Source organism: Peromyscus maniculatus, chromosome 10 (assembly GCF_049852395.1).
Source record: "Peromyscus maniculatus bairdii isolate BWxNUB_F1_BW_parent chromosome 10, HU_Pman_BW_mat_3.1, whole genome shotgun sequence".
NCBI classification, from domain to species: Eukaryota; Metazoa; Chordata; class Mammalia; order Rodentia; family Cricetidae; genus Peromyscus; species Peromyscus maniculatus.
In genome coordinates, this window is record NC_134861.1 from 45,307,033 (window position 1) to 45,331,312 (window position 24,280).

A 24,280-nucleotide genomic window follows, 5' to 3' on the forward strand; every position below is an offset into this window, starting at 1 on the left:
AGAGATATTGAAGAAAGGCAAGGAAGACAAAAAGGCACATGTGACATGAAAGGTCACAAAATACAAGGTGGCACAAAGATGACACAATGCAGAGGGGAAAAGGGAGTGGGAGAGAAATAACAAAGAATACTGTTTGAAAGTGTGTCAATGAAAGCTAATATTTATATATTAGATAAAATACAAATATAAATGTTTAAAAAATAATAAATTATGTATTTTAATTTAGAAATATTGAGAGTAAAGAGTTAAAAAAAAGCACCTAGAATACTTAAAGTTTATTTTCATGTTCCTTTAGATTTACTTAAATTAGTATCACAACAAAGTCCTAGTCATTTCCATCTTTTTAATGACAGCTGTCATTGTCAATGCAGCTCCAATTTATTCAGCTCTCTATGTTGACAGGCTGCTAACCAGCACAGCATCCTGATCTAGACTGCTGCCACCCCATCCTACAGTTAGACACAGGGCCTCATGGCAGAATTTCTGTTAGTGGTGGCTCCCGTTACTACAGCATCTAAGCCTTGGACTGAGTGAACTGCATTGACACTTCAATTAAAGTTAGATACACATGAGAGTTTTTTTCACTGAAAAGAAAACCAAATAGCATCTTGTAGCATATTAATATTCTTGTTTTCTTTATTTGCTTAGATGACACTGAGTGATTTTGATGGATAATTTGCTCTTTTATTCTCAAATGGTCAAGGCTCCAAGTTAGGAGTTTGCAGGCATTCTCTCTAAAGGCCATGCCATCAATGAGCTTTGCCTGCTATATATTCTATTGCAATTGCAAAGCTCTGCTATTGTTTACAAACATAGACAAGCTATTATAGAAATGAATGTACAAATCTGGATTGCAATAAATCTTTATTTTCTAGATCAAGTGGGCTGGCCTTGGCCCTTGGGCTACAAAGTGAAGAACTTTGAATTTGGGTATACACAATTAATCTCAACACTCCTTTCAAAAATCATCTACATAAAATTAGGCACAATGTGGTTTGGAACAGTTTCCTTTATTCAAGAATTATATTTATGCATTTAGATAAGAAATGTTTCCTGGTTTTCATTTGGGGTCAAGCATCTCCTGAAGGTGCAGTGGAGACCAAGTCTTTTGTGATAGAACTTACTGTTTAGAGATGGGAGATGGTAAACCATAACCCCATGTGTGTCAATTCCAGTAATAGTATATGGAAATAAGCTTGTGTAGTTCACAAATTCCTGTTGGAGACACTGGAAGCTAGCAAAGTCCAGGAAAGTCTCCTCAGGGGCAGAATCATCTGGGGATAGCCACATGGTTCCAGTTGGGGAGCATAAAACAGCAAAGGCCTAGAGATAGAGTAGAACAGTATGACTAAACTATGCAAATGTTTCTCCAGGATGATAGGCCAGTGAAAAACAAGTGACAGGGATAACAAGTCTAAGAATCTGACAACATGGAACCTCCCCCATGATAGGAAATCCCACTCTGCATTCATTCATACTTGTTTGTGGGTAATATGGACAGAAGCCTATGTATGGTTTCTGACTTTCTCCTTCATTATCTATAGGCTTAAATTTCACATCAGATCAACATAATCCAGGTCCAACTTCATGTGGATGACCTCAACAGTCACAGGTGACTGCATCTTCAGAAGGTCCTTCTTGACTTACCACTCTAACATTGCTGTCTTTAATTTCTTAATATTATACTTAATCAATTCTGTATATACCTGTGTCTATGCATGTGTGGGTACACGGGTATGTGTGAGGGTGCACATGTGCATATGTACATGTACATATGAAAGCCATAGATCAACCCCAGATATCATTACTCACTGGGATGTGAGAATGACAGATGAGGTTATATTGACTAACCAGCAAAGATCAAGGAACCTGCCACCTCTGCATTTCCAGTTGCTGAAATCACATCACCCGGCTTGTTACATGGGTAATAAAGGTGAAACTCTAAACATCTTGTTTGTATAGCAAGCACTTAACTGAGCTGTTTTCTAAGCTCCTCATGTCATGTCATCATTCATTAAAATTTATATTTATTTATTTTGGGTAGAGCACATGTATGCCATGTCCTATTTGTAGAAGTCAGAGGACAACTCATGGCAATATTGTCTCCTTGGACTACATGGGTTCAGGAGATCAACCACAGGTCCTCAGTCATGGTGGCAAGTACTTCTAATCATGGAGCTCTCTCGCTAGCCATATTTGCTGTTGCTATTATTAAAATGTCTTCATTTCTCACTGGAGGCATGAGTTATTTTGTTTGTCCTTGTGAAGATACAGAAACAACATGAACTGCAGGATTCAGAGCAATTGTTTAAAAACAATTCTAGGGCATAAGGAAAACATCCCTGAAAAAGTAGTAAAAAAATCTATGAGCTGATATAGAAGGACTGAGAAGAAGAGCCAGGAGCAGGAGGCAGAGGTGACAGACAGCATGTAGGAACATGTCAAAACATCCAAACGCCAGAGATGTGTTTATGCTTCTTTATAGTCTGGCTGCTTGTGTTAGGTGAATAATGGTTAAGATACATCAATGAATACAGCCTGCCATGCCGTACAAAATGATAGTCATGAAAACCACTTTCTAGAATCAGTTAACTATGTTTAATCACACTTGCTTTTGTAAAGCTTCCTTTTAGCTCTGAACCCAGGAGAAAGCTCATAAATAAATTGTTAAAATATGGAAGTAAAATAGTACAAAATGCATGTATTCATAGACTGGCATGATTTTTACAAAGATTTTCACTCATACTTAGGAGCACAATTGTCAGGGCCCTGCTTTCAAATAGTCAAGGATATGGAAATGGCTTTCATATTCTTCTGAAAGGGGCATTTCTGAATTGCAAAGCCATCTCTTGCCGTGTTTCAACATCAGTCATTAAATTTAGTTTTATCTTAACGCCCGAGAAAAGATTGGAAACATCTTATGCATTTCTGAGCATCTCGCTACTCAATTAGTGAAGCAATCTGAGCTTTTCTATGTAAAAGGAGGTTTGCACAAAGCAATGGAAGCTCAGAACCATTAGAAAGAATGTGAACAATGAAACTAAAGGGAAGAGGAATTCACAAATTTTACTTTAACAAGTATTTTTTTTCTTTCTTAAAGCTTCTTGAAGAGAAAATGCATTCCTTCCTTTAAAACTTTACCACAGACTCTACCTGTTCAGTATTTATAATAAGCAAACTTCTTCACAAAGTGCCATTTTACCCCTTAAATTATTGTACAACATGTGAAATGAAGTGAAAAATGTATACAAAGGCTCTTTCTGGCATTTCTGCTTACTCATGACTCCTGTCAACCTCCTATGCCTTATTAGACCCTTCACGAAAACAAGATTTATTGATCACCAGCCACTGGATGTTTTAGGTGATTGATAAATCTTGGATAGCACAGGAGATTCCTGAAATAATACATCACTTAAAAATCTCTACTACTGATCCTGTGAAACCCAACAACTTGGAGGTGTTGGTGAGACTACCCTGCTCAGCTGAAACCCATCTGGGAGAGGATTCAGATGCCTACAGTTTGAAGTCTGAAGAAACAAGATCAGCTGAGGAGTTGACAAATGAACAAAACGTGACCTGGGAACACAGAAGAAGGCGCTACCCAGTCACCAAACCAGATCACGAGAATCATAAGTATATAATTCACCGACTGAAATCAGCTGTCCCTGAAGAAACAGCCCAATAGCATCAATTTAACCAAGAACCCCTACTAAACCAAGACTAAAAATTAGAACAAGAGAGGCACTCTCAGACACAGACACCACCTGCACCGCACAGAGGAAAAGATGAGTAGACGCCAGTGCAAAAATACAGGCAACAACATAAAGACCTATATGGCAACATCAGAACCTAGTGATTCTACACCTGCAAGACCTAAACATACCATGACAGAAGAAACAGAAGAGATCAACCCTAAAAATGACTTTAAGAAGATGATAGAGGCCCTTAAAGAAGAAATAAAACATTCCCTCAATGAGGAAATAAAAACTTTCCTTAAAGAGGAAATGAAAAACTACCTTAAAGAGGAAATAAAAACTTTCCTTAAAGAGGAAATGAAAAACTCTCTTAAAGAGGAAATAAAAACTTCCCTTAAAGAGGAAATGAAAAACTCCATTAGAGAGGAAATTAAAAACTCCCTTAAAGAAATGGAAGAAAAAACGAACAAAAAATGGGAAGAAATCAAATCAAGCCAAGAAAAAGCAATTAAACAGATGAAAGAAACATTCCAAGATCTGAAAAATGAATTTGAGACAATAAAGAAAACACATGCTGAGGGAATGCTGGAAATAGAAATCCTGACAAAACGAACAGGAACTACAGAAACGAGCATAACCAACCGATTACAAGAGATGGGACAGAGAATCTCTGACACTGAAGACATGATAGATAAAATAGATTCGTCAGTCAAAGAAAACACTAAAGACAAAAAAGTCATAACACAAAACGTCCAGGAAATTTGGGACACCATGAAAAGACCAAACCTAAGAATAATAGGGATAGAAGAAGGAGAAGAATACCAACTCAAAGGCACAGAAAATATATTCAACAAAATTATAGAAGAAAACTTTCCTAACCTAAAGAAAGAAATACCTATGAAGATACAAGAAGCTTACAGAACACCGAATAGGCTGGATCCAAAAAAAAAGTCCCCTCGCCACATAATAATCAAAACACTAAACACACAGAACAAAGAAAAAATATTAAGAGCCGCAAAGGAAAAAGACCAAGTAACATATAAAGGTAAACCTATCAGAATAACACCAGACTTCTCAATAGAGACTATGAAAGCTAGAAGATCATGGACAAATCTCATGCAGACACTAAGAGACCACGGATGCCAACCCAGACTATTATACCCAGCAAAACTCTTAATCACCATAGGCGGAGTAAACAAAATATTTCAGGATAAAACCAGATTTAATCAATACCTGTCTACAAACCCAGCCCTACAGAAAGCACTAGAAGGGAAAATTCAACCCAAAGAAGCTAAACACATCCATGAAAAATCAAGCAATAGATAATCCCACACCAACATACACCACAGAAGAAACAAGCTGGTGTAGCTATCCTAATATCTAGAGAAAAAGGATGTTTCAAAAGAGAAGAAGTCTTGTGGCAATGCCTCAGTGGTCCAGGTAACTACCAGAACTCGGAAAAGTTGGTTGAATTTGGGATTGACTGGGAGGCCAAAGATTTAAAAAGCAGAAGATTCTCTCAAGACACAAGTTGTGTGATAATAGTGTGTTTTGTGTGTGTGAATGAGAATTTGTAAATGTTGAATTCTAGGCTTCGACAATCATTGTCAGTGCAGATTAAGCTGCAAGTATTTATGCTTTAAAACTTAAATTATAAAGCTAGTTACGTCTTTCTAACAACTAGTTTTAATGTTTATGAGCATATTTTACCTACATTACCTTTTCAGGATGTTGAGAAAGATGCATCACAAGCAAAGGCTGGAGGCTGGGGGCTAGATGGTTTTGAGGAAGAGGTCTTGGTGGACTCTTTCATAAAGCAAAGGGAAGGAATGCCTTCTGGGAAATGAGCTAAGTTTTAATCTAGTCTTTAGGATTAGAAGTCAAAAACAAAAATATTAAGGAAAGGAAAACCTAATTGATCTTTGAAGTATTGTTATGTGGAATTGAGTGGGACTTTTGAGGCCTTTCTTCCAGAAAACAAGGACTTGGTTGTCAGGCCTATATTAGGCCTAAACCTTGGTGCCATGTAGTTGTACTTAAATCATTTCAATGGAAAGTGTCTTAGTGATTGGAACTTCTAGTGCAGTTTGGAGTTCTTCCATTTGAAAAATGTGATATTTGCATGGGATTGTTTGAATCTTGTTTTCTAGTCCCTCCCCATCACCACCCTCATAGTCTGAAGGTAGATTTTTCTCTTGATAAAGGAACAAAAAAGTTGAACATCTTGTTTGTAAATAGGTATCTAGTAACTAGTGGTAAACTTGAAATGGTAGAATTCTTTAAAGCCTAATTCTAGATAGCCTTAAGAAAATATATCTTAATTACTTTTGAACCTGTATTCACCTTGTTTTTTTCAAATATCTTAAGTTATATTTTCTTTTTCAGAGCTGCTTCTTATTTGGGGCTACTTTTTTTTTTTTAATTGAGGCGTAATTCATAAAAGGGTATATTGTTTTGATGAGACTTTTTACAACTGTGGCTGGATGTCTTTCTTTAGTCTTCCAAGAAGGGCCATTTTACTTTTTTAGAGTTACTTTTTAAAGTCATGAGGTCAACAACTTGGACTACTATGCATGTAAGTGCTAATGCAAATTAAAGCCCAAGTTGACCTCCAGCAGCAGTTCATTCTATGTTGACAGTGAGAGAACACTTTGCCTGTTAGGATACTGTTACTCGTGGACTGAAATGCTGAAGAAACCCCTCCCCCTATTTTGTTTTTTTGCAAAAATCAAGGTATATTCTAGGGTTTCCTGGTTGACCTCAACAGATAAACTGAGATGATAGTCTTAGTTCAGAAATGATTTGAATGTAGATTTACAGTCTACGTCTACAGCTGGCTAAGTGAGATCGCTTTCACAGTTCTGCATGTATCCCATCGGCTCCCCATTAGTTACTGAACTCTTAAAACTGGTATTGTAACATTATTACAATGTTTTGCGCCAATTTTATAAACTTTACAGTACAATATGTGTTCCTTTTCTGAGGCAAACTAAAGGTATATTTCTCAAGGTTCTGCTGCTATCAGCAGTGTTGATGGAGGATTTTTTAAACATTTGTAATAGATAGAAATAAACCAGAAAAAAAGAAGAAAAAAAAAGTGGTGGAGGAAAAGGTGAACACTGCAAGAATACTCAAAAGGGCTGAGAGTTGCAAACGCCAAGATTGGCTTTGCATAGTAAATGGAATAGAACAGCTCTGAACTATAGCTTACTTTTCCTGGTTTGGTCTGACAGAATGATTGAATGCTTTTGTACAAAAATCAGAGCCTTAAAAACAAGGATTTGGTGAGATTGTAAAATGGTGTGCCACTTTGGCAAAACAGTCTGGTGGTTGGTCAAAATGCAAAACATTGTTACTCTGTTACTCAACAATTCTACCCTTAGGAATATAACCTCAAACTACTGAAAATGTGCACCTATGAAACATGTACATGAAGGTTTACAGCAGTGTGTTGCTAATAGTAAAAAAGTTAAAACAACTCAAATAGCTATCAAATACTGGAGAGAAATAAAATGTGGCTTATGCATACAATAGAATATTATTAAGACATAAAAATGAATGAGAAACTGACAGATTAAATGACTTTGGTGAACCTTCATAATTTCATTTGTAGATCTTTCCATTTCTAATTTATAAATACATTTGGGGTTATAAATTATAAATGTACTGCCTCCTGTCAACATTGTATACTTCTATTTGATGATGTCTGTGTCAAATATTATATGGAAATGTTTCCAAGTATTTTCTGTATTAACTGTGAATGAATAGAGCAAAATAAATTGCCTGTGATGGTAAAAAAAAAAAAAAAAAAAAAAAAAAAAATCTCTACTACAATTTTGGCTTTCATGAATATGAAAGTTGGCTACTATAGTATTCAATTTCTATTGATAACCTAAGGTATAGTAGCCAATAGATTTTTCACAAATCCATTCTTTCTCCACCAAGACAAATTCATGCCTTTCTGCTGAAGTGTTCTTTCCCTACTGATTTTATGGCACCTATTCATGCTCATGCATTTATTAGATCATTTTTTATTGTGCAATTTTGTCTTTTAAGGCATGGTCTTGCTATATAGCCCAAGTTGATCTGGAATTCACTGCACTTCTATTCCATTTCCCAAGTGTTGCAATAACATATCTAACTCTGCATGGCTCAAGTACCACTTCTTAAGGTGAAACTTCTCCTCTTCCCTCATTAGGCACTTCTCCTCATATTCACCTAGGCATTATATCCCCTCTTTAGTACATATTTGGGGAAACTATGCCACAAATTTCTCCTTAAAGGTCGCTCCCTGAAAATACATAGACTACAGTGACTGAAGGGTCTGTGGATGTCTGTAGTTTTGTAGATATGAAACACTTCTTCAGACACTCAGAGGTAACCTGGTGTGTAATGAGTAATGCAGTATAGAGGAAGATCAACTAGAATATGAACACAAATAACTCCATTTATGTCAACAAGTTTCTGTAGTTTTGGAATGTTCATTGCTCCAGTATTTTCTGAGTGAAAATATTACTCACAAAGTAATTGTCTGTTAAGAAACAATATTTCCCAAGGACCACATTCATTTGTGAAGCCAAGTGAGCCAAAGTCACTGAATAATTTTAACTGAATGTTTGCTTTATTCTACTGGATCTTCAAGGGGCCCTACCCAACTATTCTGTCACAAGAAACAGAAGCAAAGATTAAAAAACAATCTGATATGCAGGATCTCAGAGAAAGAAAAACACGATGAATGTGTTTTCTTAGTTTGGATGTGCTACTTTCCTGGAGGATGATGCCTACTCACTGGCTACAGGACAACTGATTTCATGTTGATTCTGAGAGCAGCCATGATGCTAAACCCTGTTTAGAAGGTGATGACTCCTGTCTAAGTCTTGACTCCTTTGTTTGCTGAATCCACATGTTTTTTAAGGGAGCTATTAATAGCCTTTCTACACCTGCTCAGTGGGTAGAAGCATCACCCCTGCAGAGAAAGAAAGTCATGGACAGCTAGCTGCCTGGACAATCCATGCTCTGTTAGTTTCTTTAAGTTTTCTATACTCATTAACATAACCTCTTCATTTTGATCATTTCTCTACATCAAATGCTGGATTCTGGATGCATAGAATTCTTTTAATGTCATAGAATTTAATGACAAGAATAATAGAAATTTAGTATTAAAAATTCTCAATCAATGAAGCAAAGTTATCGTGTCTTTTTGCTTACTATCCCTGTGCCTTTTCAATGTTTCTTTTTCTGGTATGGAGCACCTTTCTGTTTTACTTTAACAGATAAATGCTTTCTATTCAAACTGCCCATTTAAATCTCTCCCTCTTTAATTAAGGCCTTGTATCTAATCAGCTTTAGCATACTTTACCATAATCAATATTTATGATATTGTCTCCTCAGTGGAGAAGAACCAGCTGTAACTTAGTTATTCAGTGCAGTAGGGTATAACTGTGTTAAGACAAAATCATGTTTTCTCTGCAGAATCAGAATTTTTTTTTACCATTTTTTCAAAACTATAAAAAAACTTTACAAGATTTTCTCAGTTTTGACAATGTCACCTAAATTGTCTCTGCAAGACTGATACTATGGGTATGCAAATCATGTTGCCATAGAGAGCACCCTGCTTAGGAGATTACAGTCAGGCAAGGTACTGTTTTTTGACATTACGAAATTCTGAAAAACACAAGAACATAGGCAACAACATTTTTATCTTACTGTGGCCCCACCCTCACATAAACGGTTGTGTAAAGCAAAGGTGCAAAAGTGCTGGATGAATTTTACACATGTATACAAAGAGCTATAAACAACAACCATCACAAGACATGGAACCTGTCAATCTCATGTATCTCCATCATATACACTCCCAGTCTAAATCTGTACTTGAGAGGGGTAGACACTAAACATTATTGTGATGCTTCATTAATAGATAATTCTGTTTGAACTTCATCTAAAGAAAATCATATAAATATAACATTATGTGCTTTAATTTTTCTTGGGCAGTACATCTATAAAAAATCATCCATAGATTAAATATAAGAAGGATTTTCTGTGGCTGTTTGTTGTGGGATTTTTTGTTTGTCTTATGTTTTTTTGTTTTGGTCTACTCTGGATACCGTCTAATATTGTAGGCATCTGGATAAATTTCAATATTTGATTATTGTGGATAAAACTGTAATGAACCATCTTTTAATGAACCTTTGGTAAGTGTGTGTATGGTGATCAGTCTTACCTATCAACCTGACACATTCTAGTACTACCCATGAAGGGACCCTCAATGAGGAACTATCTAGGTAAAGCTTGCCTGTGGAAATGTTTGTTGGCAATTGTTGTTACTAGTTTAATTGATATGGGAAGGACCAGCCTAAAATAAGTTGCACCCATCCATAAGTTTGGAATATAGAATGCATCAAAATGGAGAAAGGAGCTGGAAACAAGCACACACGTGTCTACTGTTCTCATCTTCTGACCACAGATGACATTTCAGTCAAGGTCTTGCTGATGTGACTTTCCTGCCATGATGGACAGGAACCAGAAGTTGTGAACCAAATAAACCCTATCTCCCTGAAGTTTCTACTTTGAGAATATTTATTACAACAAAGGAAAATGATCTATGACCATATGTACTTTTTCTTTGGGGTATATACCTTGAGATGGATTTGTGAGCTTACAGAAAAAAACAGACTTTTAAATGTCCATGATGCTTTTTGTAGAGTCCATGCCTTTCATCATATAAGATTTAGTTTGATTCCCATACACATGGGATTGTTTCACATATTATAGCTCTTAAATTCCACAATCATTTTTATAGAAAAAAATCTTTCAATTAAAATAATTCTCATAGCATACTGGGATTTTAGGATTTACAACCAGAGCAAGTTCTGAGTTAATAGGTGTTTTCCTAGTTCTGAAGCTACTTTAGTTTTTATGAATATGTAACCTGGTTATATTTTTGCACCAATATTTTCCATGACAAACTGTAGTCATGGAACATTCCAGTGATGCCCTAATCCAAATCATGCATGCATAAATTATTTTAAAAATATTTGTATTTATTATTTTATGTGCACAGATATTTTGGCTGAATGTAACTCTGTAAACCCTATGCATTCCTGGTGCCTGCAGAGGCCAAAGTGGGTCATGTGATCTCCGGGTATAATGAAGATATAGACAGTTTTTTGCCATTATGTAGATGCTTGGAATTGAACCTGAGTCTTTTGGAATAGCAGCTAGTGCTCTTAACTGGTGGGCAGTCTCTCTAGTCCCCAATATAAGGCTTAACCTATGAATAATACATATTGAAATAAGGCTTCTCACCTATGACAAAAAGCTCTTATTCAGAATATTTTCTTTAATTATTATTCACAATACTGAGAATTATTTAACTTCAGATTTGATTAGCAATATGAGCACACAGGCAAAAATACATTTGGATATCAATAACTAGAAAATAAAATGTAATTATATTGTCCAAAATTTATAGTTAAGGATAATAGATATTGTATCTTGTCTCTTTTGTGGATCCTAGATTTTTATGTAAATACATGAAATTATGTATGTATGTATGACATGAAAGTGAAACTGTCTAAGAAGACTTGGGGAGAGAGGAGAGATAAGGAACTGGAGGTGGAGATATGAAGGATGTGCTTAATTTACAATTAATATATATAATATGTGTATTTATGTGTATATATATATATATATATATATATAAATACTTTTAATTAAAAATCAAAAGTAATGAAATTACATAAAGACATTTTAAAGGATCATCTAGCAATGGCTTGTGGATAATATGCAGAAGTTAGCTTATGGATCTCAAACATAACTTATTATATTAGGCATATATTTGGCAAACCTGGATTAAAATTTTGTGTTCCTATTATTGCCCTTTCTTCCTAGATCTCTAGGTGGCATGTTTCTTATATCCTGTGTAGCCTTCTTCAAACAGCTGACCTTGGCAGATGGAATTCACCCCTCAAAAGTTTAAGTTCCAGAGACACTACTCACAGCAATAATTTTTTAATTTACCAATAATTTGTGATATTGGAAAATTATAACAGCTACTTTAATGTTTATTTATTTGGCAATGTGTTTTGAGTGCTTTCAATCTGTCACAAATGATGTTGGTATTTTATAGACTTGAAAATGTAATCCTCAGAGTACATCCATGAGATTGGTGCCATGTCATTCTTTGGGGAAAAAATAGCCAATCCTGCATACAAGTCTTCTAACTATCTGCTCTGGTGCATGAGATGGGACCTGAAAAAGTTCTCTATAGAGTCTTCCCAGTCTGTAAGGTGCTGATGGTCTTGGGTGGGTGTATCTGTCATTGTTTTGTTCTGGGTAAGCCTGTTCAAGATATGGAAACTGGTCAAATCCAGTCTGTATCTCTGATCTTTTGGGTGGAAGGAATGAGGTCCTTTAACAGAAGGCAAGAACATTTTACTTTCATCTGTTGCCAGGAGAAACCACTAACCATGGGGCACTGACACCACTGTGGAAGCTGCTTTTGTTCTGTGTTCTCTCTAGATGAGTAATGCAGTGTGTTGTCCTTGGTGACTCTGCTATCAATACATAGTAGGCAGAAGTGCTTCAAATTCTCCTGAGAGTGGGTGTCATGTCTTTAACTATCCATGCTTTATGAAAGAGAAAATTGAGTTAAAGTGTGTTTAAGTGTCCAAGGTGACTGAAGTGTCAAAGTGAAATAACCTACACATTTTTTTTATTGTAAATATGGGTTTTTCCTATATGTGTTTTATTTGAATTTATTATTCCACAGCAAAAGTAAATTGAGGACTCTGATGAGAGTGTGGATCCATGAATTTCATGAGATCCATGGTGCTAAAAGTAATAATTATTTCCCAAAAGACTTAAACTAAACTACTAAAATGATATGAAAGTAACCCAAATTTGTTTCTTGAAGCTATGAAACTACCATGCTTTGGAATCATTCACTCAACAGATCAGTAGGTAGAAAACAAGAGAGAAAGACCACAAATATGAGGACTGCATGTGTCAGTAAAAGTTCAGGAATGGTGCCTACCTTACTCTAAGTGCTAGCACATTTTCATTAGTTATAACAGTGGTACCAATCTGCATTGTGAACACCCAATGTCCACTTACTGTAGTTTTCAAGACCAACTATTTCTCTTATGTTAATATTTAAAGTAAATCCATTTTTTCAAAATGTAATTTCCTATTATTCAAAATTAGTAGATGTCACCTTCTAGTAATCTCTACCTCTCAGAGAACAGTATTCCCTATTTTGCACTAAGTTCCTTCTAGATTAGGAGTTCTACTTGCCTTTCCCGCCAAATAACTACCTCTGTTGCGCAAAGTAGTCTTTTGCTTATTTTCACTTTTATAGTCAATTCTCTGACCATAAGCTAGTAAACAGGTAACTTCAGCCTCATTTTAGACATGTAATTTGAAGAGTTTAAGTGATTTTTGTATGAAGATATTAAGCTAAGAAGTGCCTCACTTCACACCCCAATGCTCATATCAGTTTCATGTTGGTTCAACTTATTTACATTTTTCTATCCTATTCATATTCCAGTATCTTAACGGATGTTTATGCAGCTATTTATAAACCCTATAATTGTCCATGTTAGTACCCTGCTTTCTGAATAACTAACTAGAAAAAGAAATCTAAAAGAGATTCTAGGCCATATAGACTACACATTACATGTAACAGGAATGTTCATGCAGGCTCTTTGTCATTAACTCATCCTGGATTAAATTTCCTTTTCAGAATGTATATGTGTACTCATAAACTATTTTATATGCTCAAGATCATAGCTCGAGTTCAATCCACTAGCTACATAAACAATCAACAATTGGCTATTCTTCAAGCCAGACACTTTTGTACACCTTACCATGAATTAGTGCATCTCAGAAAAGTCACTTATGCTGTCTGTGAAAACAGAGCCCTGACACAAAACCAAAGACAATGTACAATAGGTGTGTGTGTGTGTGTGTGTGTGTGTGTGTGTGTGTGTATTCATATGGGGAGTTATACCCTGCTTGAAGGGGAATTAGGAGATTCAAGATAAAGCCTTCAAATTCTCCATGCCACTGGATCTTCAGAAAGTGGTTATTTCAGTGATTGACAGAAATGTGAAATGATGCAAAGAAAAAACAAAAGATCAATCCCCAAATCAAAACAACCCAAAATCATAGTTTTTCCTTTTTTTCTCCTTGGAGCTGCTAATTATTGCCACTTACAAGACAACTCCCGCTTACTCTACTTTGATTCTAACTGAGAACAGCCAGGTTGTGATGGCTCATTAGGAATGTTTTGATTTCTTTCTGCCTGGTTAGACACACATCTCCAGATTACTTAGCCTGCATATTATTCCCAGGGCTCCTGCCTCTGAAAGGCAGGGGATTTCTCTCCACTCACCCCACTGGCTACCACTCTGTGGGATGCAGGCATGCCTCTGTAGTGAAGCAAGTAAGTAATTGTGTATCCTTGCAAGAACCTCCTATCACACATGTGTCTTCTGAAATTGCCTAAATTTCGTCATAGCTGTTAATGGTACAAGTAATAGAAGTATAAAGAATGAGGGTAGTGGGTCCTGGAGAGATGGCTCAGTGGCTAAGAGTACTTGATGCTGTTTGAGAGGACCAGAGTTTGGTTCTCCACATCTAGGCTAGAGGGCATACAACCAACTGGATCTGATGCCTTCTTTGTACTTCTGTGTGCATGTGAGTGTGTGCACACATGCAACACAGCTCTCTCTCTCTCTCTCTCTCTCTCTCTCTCTCTCTCTCTCTCTCTCTCTCTCTCTCACACACACACACACACACACATACATTTTAAAAGAACAAATATTTATTTTTTAAATTTTATTTACATATTCATTTAATTTATGTTCATGAGTGTTTTGCCTCCATATAAGTCTGTGAAGCCATGTGTGGGCCTGGTACAAATGGATGCCAGAAGAGGCTATCAGACTTTCTGGGACTGGAGTTACAAAAGTTGTGAACCTCCATGTGTATGCTGGGAATCAAACCCTGCTCTGCCTGAAGAGCATCCTGTGCTTTTGAACAGTGAGGCATCTCTCCACCTTCCAAATCTTTGTTGTTGTTGTTTTTTTTTAAGGGAGTTATGTAGTCATTAAAACTTCCTAATTAATCATATAATACACTCTATTCTTTGTTGAAAAAATATTCAAAATTCAACTCCCCAAGGAGACTACTTATCTTTTCATAATCCATTGTGAACTAGCTCTGGGTGCAGCAAAATGAATGTTGCCTTTGTGGGTCAAGCCAGGGAGAATCTTCCTTTACATTCATCCTTGAGTTGGCTTCTAGGAAATGCACAGATGTTCTATTTCTTGGGTGGGTCCCAGTGGATATTTGACGAAGGTGATGGTCATGGATTCCACAGCTCTTTTCTTTTCTCTACCTACTTTGCATATCTGTTATGGTACACCCCTTCCGCACCTCCATTTACTATTTATCTGTGTCAATCCTTGTGAGAACTTCCATCCAACTGAAGGGAAAAAGAAATTAACTGATGATCCCAGTTCACCCTCAACACTGAGACTTTTCAGATGTGAAATATTGAGACTCTGAAATTTTTTATTGTTTAAGACTTCGTGTCTTTTCTTTAAAGGTAAAGGTATATGTTGGCTATTTTTACAACACAGACCTAAATATGAAAAACCTGCATCTTTTGGTTAGTTAAAGGTGCTTTGCAATTTGTAAAGTTCTTGGAAAATGGTGGAGGGAAAATAAGGTGGAATTGAGTTAGGTGACTCAGCCTTGAATGGTCTACAAGTGCTTAGCTTTGACTTGCCAACATGTAAAATAAAGATTAGACAGTTTTGGCTTTCCCTTGAGGTCTAGTAAGTTTTGAAATTAAACTGTCAAGGATTAAAAGCCTGCTTAAAATTTAATCTTTGACCAAGGAAATGAAATCTCATCTCAGATTTCATGGTTTTAAATACATACATATATGCATATATATATATATATGTGTGTGTGTGTGTGTGTGTGTGTGTGTGTGTGTAAGAAAAATGGATATTATTGTTGCAGTTAAAAATTAGTTGCTGCTTTAGAACATGAAGACTCCAAATCACTTTATGCACTGGCTCAATTTACAACTACTGAGCAACTACAAGACAAGAACAGTCCAGATACAGCTGAGAAGTAGGAAAACATACAAGTTAGGAGCCTTTATCCACTCAGTCAGGAAGAAGAGCTTGAGAACATCTGTAGCAAGTGAGACTTTAAAATTGTTGAGAGAGAGAGAGAGAGAGAGAGAGAGAGAGAGAGAGAGAGAGAGGAGAGAAACAAAGAGAGGTGAGAGAGAGGGAGGGAGGAGAGGAGGCAGGTAGAGGAGAGAGGAGAGGAGAGGAGAGAGACAAAGAGAGGAGAGAGGAGAGAAAGAGGGGAAGAGGAGAGAGAGAGAGAGAGAGAGAGAGAGAGAGAGAGAGAGAGAGAGAGAGAGAGAGAAAGGAGATTAAAGTACTGGTGGATATGAGATAAGAAGAAATGCATTTTCTCTGTAGCTAACACCATTGTGTGTTGCTGGGCATTTTGGTGAGGTTCTGGTGTGAGTAAACAAGAGAGAACAGAACTTGGTGGTATCAGTATTCCATTCTACCCCATTGTTCTATGAGTCTCTGAGTATCATTGTACCAGTATCCCATAGGTCTTTGTGAGTACCTATTAGGTTCTTTTCTTGGGCATGCCATGTTGAGTATGAATGTTACCATGTTAATGTGTCAGTACCAAGAATATTTTTATTTATGTATTTATTTCACAGGCATTCATATGGAAATCTTGTTGGACACAAGGAAGAACCTAAAAAGGTACCTCTTTAGGAAGCTCTTGGTCTATTAGGGGAACAAAAAACTCTAAGAAAATGATTAGTGTGTGCCAAAAAATGTGCATTACTGATTCTATGCAATTTTCATAATTCTATTAGACACTGTAATTAGACCCAATTTTCAGACAAGAAGCCTGAGTCTTAGAAAGATGAATAATTTCTACTAGTGGTATGGCTGGTAAATACTGAATCTAAAGCTTAGGAGTATATGTATAGAAAGAAGACTGTAGATTAGAAAAAATAGTAATTTCTGTGTGTAGCCTCCTAATTACTATTTAAGTACACAACAGCAGTGTTTAATTTATAATGGGGAAACTAAAAAGAAGCTGAGCTACTATCCCATCTTTCTACAGTTATGTCGTACAGAAGCAATTCATGTTTAATGCTGGGTGGGCTGCCTTGTGGCTTTGCTTGTATCTACTCTGGACTCTTCTAAAATCCTCATAGATTTGACTGTAGTCCTTGCAGTCAAAATTACATCCCCAACAGCTTCTTCCTATTAATGTTTTTGCTGGAGCATAAACCCCTGTAATATAATGTCAGCAGCATCAAGAGCACTGCTAATTCAACTATCTGCATTTAGATTCTGCCTCTGCACTCAGCCATCTCTCTCCGTAAAGCAACAACACACACTATTCTTTTTACCACGGACCTGCACTTTGCCATTCTTTTCCTGAGGCTTTAATTAAATGTTAACATTCATTTGCCCTTTTCCATTGTGTTAGAGATAACCTTTGTTTCCTGTTGCTGCTAGATAAGCTTCACTCCATGACAGGTACCAAGCAAGTTCATCTTGATATAAAGGAAAGAATGGGACTCTTTCATCCATTCAGCTGACACATTTTAAAATGCCAGTTTGGATATTTGTTTTGTAGTTATATCATTTGTGGAATGTCAGGATAATAAATTATTTCTGGATACTGCAAGTAGCTAAAAGGTTCAAATCCAAATTAGTCACACTAAGTGGCTTTGACCCCGGCTGAGAGTCAGACTTGTGTCTGAGGGTGGTTTGAAATATAGTCATGCATCCCTTTAAGATAGGAGCACCTTCTGAGAAATGGGAGGGGTTAGTTTTGTCACTGTGCAAACATCAGGCTGAATGTTTATGCAGCCTAGACAACAATAACATCCCAAGGCAAAATGACCTTATGAGACTCTAGTAAATGGTGACTGCTGAGTGAAACATGATTACACAGTAAATGACTGTAGCTGAAAAATCATGATGGAAAAAGTCCTAGTTGAAATATAAGATTTCACAATTTGGCAATTTGAAGGAATGGTATGAACATTTTTTTTGACTTTTTATGCTATTTGTCGACTGTTTCTTCTCAAAAAAAGGAAAAGGGAAACTGGATTTCGAATCAAGCATGGGGTAAACATTTTTGCTACTGTGATGAATTGATACTACAGTGAACAAATATTTTCTCTGGATCTCAGTGACCCAGAGATGACAAATATTTATCTCATATTATATGATTTACTATGAGTTGACTTCACATGTATTTTATGAAAAGGAAAACTGACTCTTCCAGACGTCATGTAACATGTTCAAAGATACATCACAGCTACCAAGGCAGGGATGGAGGAGAAGCAGGAGTCATACCTGAGGATAGTTAGATGGTAAAAGTATGTCCACAGCCAATCAGCATCACAATTTTGTAGCTGTACTTATAAAACAGAGTTGGAATGTTTTGATGTTGCCACTACTTCTCACCTAACTTCTAAAGATGCCCGATGTGCACACTGTTCTTAGCCCACTGTTACTATTCCTGTGACACGTTTGCTCCCCTAGCGTCTGCAAATTAGACATCCTCATGGCTAGGAGGTTGGTCTCTATGCCTACTACATTCTCTTTGTTTTACAAGAAGAGAATTCTTTGTGTTTTCAAATAGTTGAACTGGGAGATGTGTTATGATTTGTTTCTTTCTACGTTATGATGTGTTAAGAAAAAAAAAGGAACATTTAAGAATAAGGTAAAAGAAGTGAGATACCAGGAATTAAAGATAAGCTGTGAAGGAGAGAGGCAGAAGGGAGATTATTCTTTGAAATACGCCTTACAATAACTAAATAATGCACACAAAAGATCTAGGAAAATAAACACTCCAAAGGTTAACGATTTTTTTTTATGTGTGGTGAGACTGCAGAATTTCTCATTTCTTTTGAAGTTCTGTTTGCTAACTCTTCTATAATCATTGCATCTATTTTTAACTAAGAACAAGGGATACAAGCAAGCATCCACTTGCCCGAAGATACCCAAGCGCAGAGGCTGTGGTTATCTGCTGTGACACAGCAGCTGTGTAGTTGTAACAAATTTCTCACAAGGCTCACTTCCTAGGCAATATGGCATCCAGATGGAAGTGTCTCTATGTTAGGATCTTTGTCAGCATCCATTATTTTAAGGCTCATTTACCACTAAATCATCAGTGTGACATCAGGGTGCTTTTAAAAAGCAATATGCCTCTTAAATAAATACATGATGGGAACTTTTCAGAGAAGCCTGTTCCAATCAGTTCCTATTTCCATTTTTAAATATTAATTTCACACAGCCAATTGAAAATACATCAAGTAGTTTTTACAGAAACTATTATGAACTTCACGTTGCCTTGTGGATTCTAATTCTGTTCTCCATTTTATATGTCTTCACTTCCTCTTATCATTTCCTGAATAATACACAGTTCTGGCTGCTTTTCCTTCTTGCCATGATTCTAGGACTGTGGGTAAAAGGTCACCAGATACTCTTCCTAAAATACAGAGAGCAGGCCAGTGAAGTCTTTTGTTTAAAGACTTCCTCATTATTGATAAGTCTCCTGTAAAATAATATGTATTGATAACTGGATCTTCAGACTCATACCATGCACTGACCTCCCTGTTTTCAACCCTATCATCTTTTTCTCACCCTCTGGTTTGGGACTTTCATTCTTACATTTTCCTGGTTCTTTGTAATCTTTTCCTTCTCTTCTGTTTATCCTTTTCTTATGACATCTCTTATGAAAGTCTACTGTGTTTACCATGCAATGTGCCCTTGCTCATGTAAACCTTTCACTAAGAACCAATAGGTATATGGATGAGAGATCTCAAGAATGGTATGTTGTCATCCAATAAACTTCACTTTATGATTCTCAAGGTCTCACACTCATATATGTGGATGTGTGTGGGTATTTATGTATATGTATATATATATATATATATATATATGTGTGTGTGTGTGTGTGTGTGTGTGTATACATTTGTGTGTATGTGTGTTTGTGCTTCTGTGTATTAGTGTGTAGACTCTCTTTATATGTAAATAATAAAATAACACAAATATATATGCACATGCTTGAGTACATTTCATCAAGCAAAACCTTGAGTTAACTGATATCCAGACAATAATTGGTTTTGTGGGAAATTTCTGGAATATACTAAATTCTCAAACTTTACAGACATAAAAACATACATTTTGTCCATTTCTTACTATCTTTGTTATTATCCAATGGTGTGTGTATGTGTGTGTGTGTGTGTGTGTGTGTGTGTGTGTGTGTGTGTGTGTGTGTACTTGAACTTCCCAACAGATCTATTAGTTGCAGGAAAGTAAGAAAGCAATCTGCAACACTCTTTGTTTTCCTGTCTGCCTTGTACAGTATTGAAATGTAACAGGTATCTGACAAAACTTTAGAGAAGTATATTTAAATTAATGAAAAAATAATTGACTTTAATTCCTCATCAAATATGAGATTCCAACGTATAAATCAAAATTTATGTATAAGAATCATCAAAGCACTTTTATAATTATAATTCACTATTTTATCTTTGCATGTATGAGCTGAACATTGTTCATACTCAAATGCTGAACTAGTTGGATATGCCCTTCCTCTGACAACTCCCTGTCAAAGCTTGTTTAAAGCTCAGGTGTATTGCTTTGGGAGACTGACACAATGGTGATTGAATATGGAATGATGTCTAAACAATGGGTGACAGGAAAGCTATTAATAAAATGAACTTACACTGGGGTGCCCATAAAAGACACGTGAAGAATAGGAAAGTTACCTGAAGTCAATTAACTGTCCAGAAAAGATGGTCAGCTCACTGGAAATTGTGTCTTTTTCAGCTCTAAATCCTTCAGAAAAGTTTTATAGTTAGCTGCTGTTGTTATTAAACTATCAATTTCAGTATGTAAGGAGGAGTTGTGCTTTTCAAATCTAGTTTGTGATCTACATTCTCCCTTGGTGAGACTTCCTACAATCAAATTTATCTAGGAAAGAGAATGAAGATTAAAAATAAGCCTTGAGTGTTGCTGGAAGCCAGAGGCTGATTATTTGCTGAAACAGATATGGAAAGGCAGCTTCTCCATATATGCAATAATTACTATTCACCTTCTGGTTACTATTGTTCATTAAAGCAAAATTATTTTCTTTACAGGTCATTTTCAATATATATCTCCAGGTATGTTTTATTTAAAAATTTGATGAAATAAACAACCAAAAATTCATGTTGATTTCGATTGTACCAAAAGGCATCATATGTGTAAAACTTTGTAACTACATAAGGCTTCTTAGTATTCTACCCAAGAATCCATCAAAAGAGATAGAATCTCCCATCCTTCCACTTTAAACCCATGGTACCAGATCCTATTTCCGCAAATACTTCCATAACATTTTGATAATAAAAAACTAAAATGAATTTCAAACATTCTTTAAAGTCCTAAAGAGGTTTGATGAAAGATGGACCATGATCACCATTGAAAAGTACACAAAATTTATTACTTATCATTGGGGACTTATCAAAACTAAAACTGAATAATATAATTTTAAGAACCTTGAAAAATCCATTAGATTATAAACCGAGAAACAAGGATACATCAGTGATATTAAACAATGAGTTCCAGCTTTTGGTTTGCAATCATAAAAATTAGATTTAAATTTCAGCCTCACACTCTGTCATCTTGTGTTTTCATATGCAATGTGAGCATTCTGGCATTTTAAAAGGGGACAATAATGTCAGTTTTGTTTATTTCAACAAGTGCTTCTGCAGAATACAGATGTAAAAATTCTTTATTTTGAAGGTGCTCTTGAAATGTACATTATAGCCATTATTTTAGCCTACATGGTAGGCATTTTAAAATCCTATGTTGCATCATTCCCAATAACATCCCATTAAACAAATTGCTTAAAGGAAAATACAGAGTGGTTCATATTGGGTGCTAACTTCATACTAGAAATTACTTAGGTAACATTTACTTGACTTTCAAAACAATCTCACTTAGGTGTGATATTTTTATATCAAGGATGCAGTGGGTGTTCAATTCATACCCATGTCAAAGAATAAGTAATAGAGGTGGCTTGATCACAGATATTCTCTAGATACTGTCCTCATTGCCATACTGCATTTGAGCATCTATCTCGCACTGCAATATCTAATAAGGCAAAAATCCATTTAAAGAGGAGTGAGTTCCAAAACTATATATGAGAAACTGTTTCCCTCAGATAGTCCCAGCCCTGGCACAATCTGTGGTTGCAGACTTGTCAGCAAGGCTTCTGTTAGTTCTTCTCATGTTATTCTTTCTGCAGTTACTCAGCCTTATTTTTTTAATGTCTATTAGACAGGAAAATAAATGAGGAGATGAAAAACTACAGTTTAAAGGCAGAGTTCAAAGTGTACTACATCATGGGACCAAAAGAGAGTAACTAATATTTTTGAGACTGTAGTTATATGTTTGCCTCTAAGTTACCTTAATTCATTAAAGAAAAGAATCCTAGATACATACATACTATTGAACATTATTGTCACCATGATTCTCATAAGGCATTTGCATTCAAGGAGATTAGGTAACTTATCTAATGAGACAGTTGGAATTCAATCTGTTTTCAAAATTTCCTTTTCCCTAGTCAAATAGACTACCAGAAAGAAGGCCAGGAAGACAGTCATTGTTACAAGTGTCCTTTAAGTCCTAAAGAGACTGAAATTATATAACTGTTTTCTTTGTCTACTTGTGCTTTTCCAACCAGTGCCATACATGAGATAATTCATAAACAAGAGAAATCAATTCCCTACAGTTTCTGAAGCTGGAGCATCAAGATGAAAGGTGACAGTAGACCCATGGCTGTGACAACCTGCTTCCCTGAAGAAGGATGGTTTTACTGTAGCACACTGTCTAGGGCTTCTCAATCCATTCATGAGATTGATCTCATTTATCAGCCCCAAAGCCCCACCTACTATCCCCTTGTAAAGTAGGATATTAATGTGTGAATTTGGGGTACACACACACACACACAGATCACAAAAGTAAATACAAAATTGAACCTGTGTTATATGTGAAGTGCAGATGTACATGAGACAAACACATATCATAGATACTTATTAAGCTTTCATCTTAGGGAATGACTAGGAAATACTGTTTAAAAAGTTTAAGGCAGTGATCGAAGTCTAAGGAGCAGTGGTATGAAAAAAACACTAAAGTTAACTTGAGGCAGTTACAAAAACTCTTACATGTGTACAATTTCACTTCCTATTGATGTAAAAATTAACTAAATATCCTATAATATCATAATTTGTATAGATGTGTACCTGAACTCTCTCTTACAAAAAAAACAAAAAACAAAATAAAACAAAGACCTAGAGCATGTTGTGTTGTTGTGTCACTTAGGAGACAAAGGTAGGGGTACTATGTGGTGAGTTTCAAAAATAAAAATGAAAAACTAAATACCCATGCTCACCTTTCTCTCATATTTTGTGTTGTTTCTCACTTGAAACTGTTTATCAATTGAACAGAGGATGCATTTTTTAGATTTTTTTTTTGTGTGTGTAGCCTTGGCTGTCCTGGAACTACCTCTGTAGACCAGTCTGTCCTTGAAAGAATGTATTTTTTTTAAACACTTACCATGAGCCCATGGCATACAAGTTTTTGGAAACGGGGACTGTACTGAATCCTCTGGCATGTGCTCCCTGGCATCTAGCTCAAGAATTGTAATGACATTTAATCCTAACAGTACATATTGGCTTTTAATTGATCTAATTACATTCACAAGTTCAGCAAAGTGATGACAGGACACATTATTTTCAGTTTGACATAGTTTTGAAGGTCTGTAGGGACCTCTCTTTGATTATTTCAAGATAAGCTTGAAACAGTAGAGTAGATTTAGGAAATGATTTATAAAGAAAGCATGGATTGAAAGGAATCTCTATTCCCTTGGTGTATTTTCTTGCTGATAATGAACGTATTTCAATTATCAAGGCACAGCCTTTATGAACATTGAGACTTGTATGTAGCAGCTCAATCACTAATATTGTAATCAGCAATTCTATGAAATTTAACAAAAAATATATGCACAGATTTAACCAATGAGTATTACATTTCAGTCTTACTTTTTCACTACTATCTTATGGAACTCCACCAACATCGTTTTCTCAGAAGATATACTGAGTTCCTCCCATGTGTGTTAGGTCAGAGCTTCTCTATAGTCAAGCATGCCTGTATGCATGTCTATGGATTATAGTATTTTATTGCATTTTTTATTTGTGTGTGTGTACATGCACACATGTGTGGGTATGCGTGTGTGTGTGTGTGTGTGTGTGTGTGTGTGTTTGTGTGTGTGTGTGTGTGTGTGTATCATTGGCTCATCTGAGAGCCAGGGATCATCCAGTCTCCACTCTCTACAACTGTGATTTCAGATATACTATGGTGTGCCAGGCTATTTTCATTGCAATTTTCTTTCTATATATTTTTAATGTGTGAGTATGTATATATGTGAATGTGTATTTATAGCAGAGATGCATATAT

The 24,280-nt window shown here is 36.0% G+C and overlaps 1 protein-coding gene and 1 long non-coding RNA gene across 4 annotated transcripts in view; one reads left to right on the top strand and one right to left on the bottom strand.

Moving 5' to 3' along the window:
* The window catches only part of Kcnip4 (potassium voltage-gated channel interacting protein 4), a 1,069,170-nt gene that overhangs the window by 372,083 nt on the left and 672,807 nt on the right, over positions 1 to 24,280 (bottom strand). The window lies entirely within an intron of this gene.
* LOC121832763 (uncharacterized) lies at positions 16,337 to 23,120 on the top strand. The gene is made up of 3 exons (XR_013042890.1): positions 16,337 to 16,507; positions 20,923 to 20,946; positions 22,509 to 23,120. It is a non-coding gene; the product is annotated as an uncharacterized LOC121832763 (long non-coding RNA).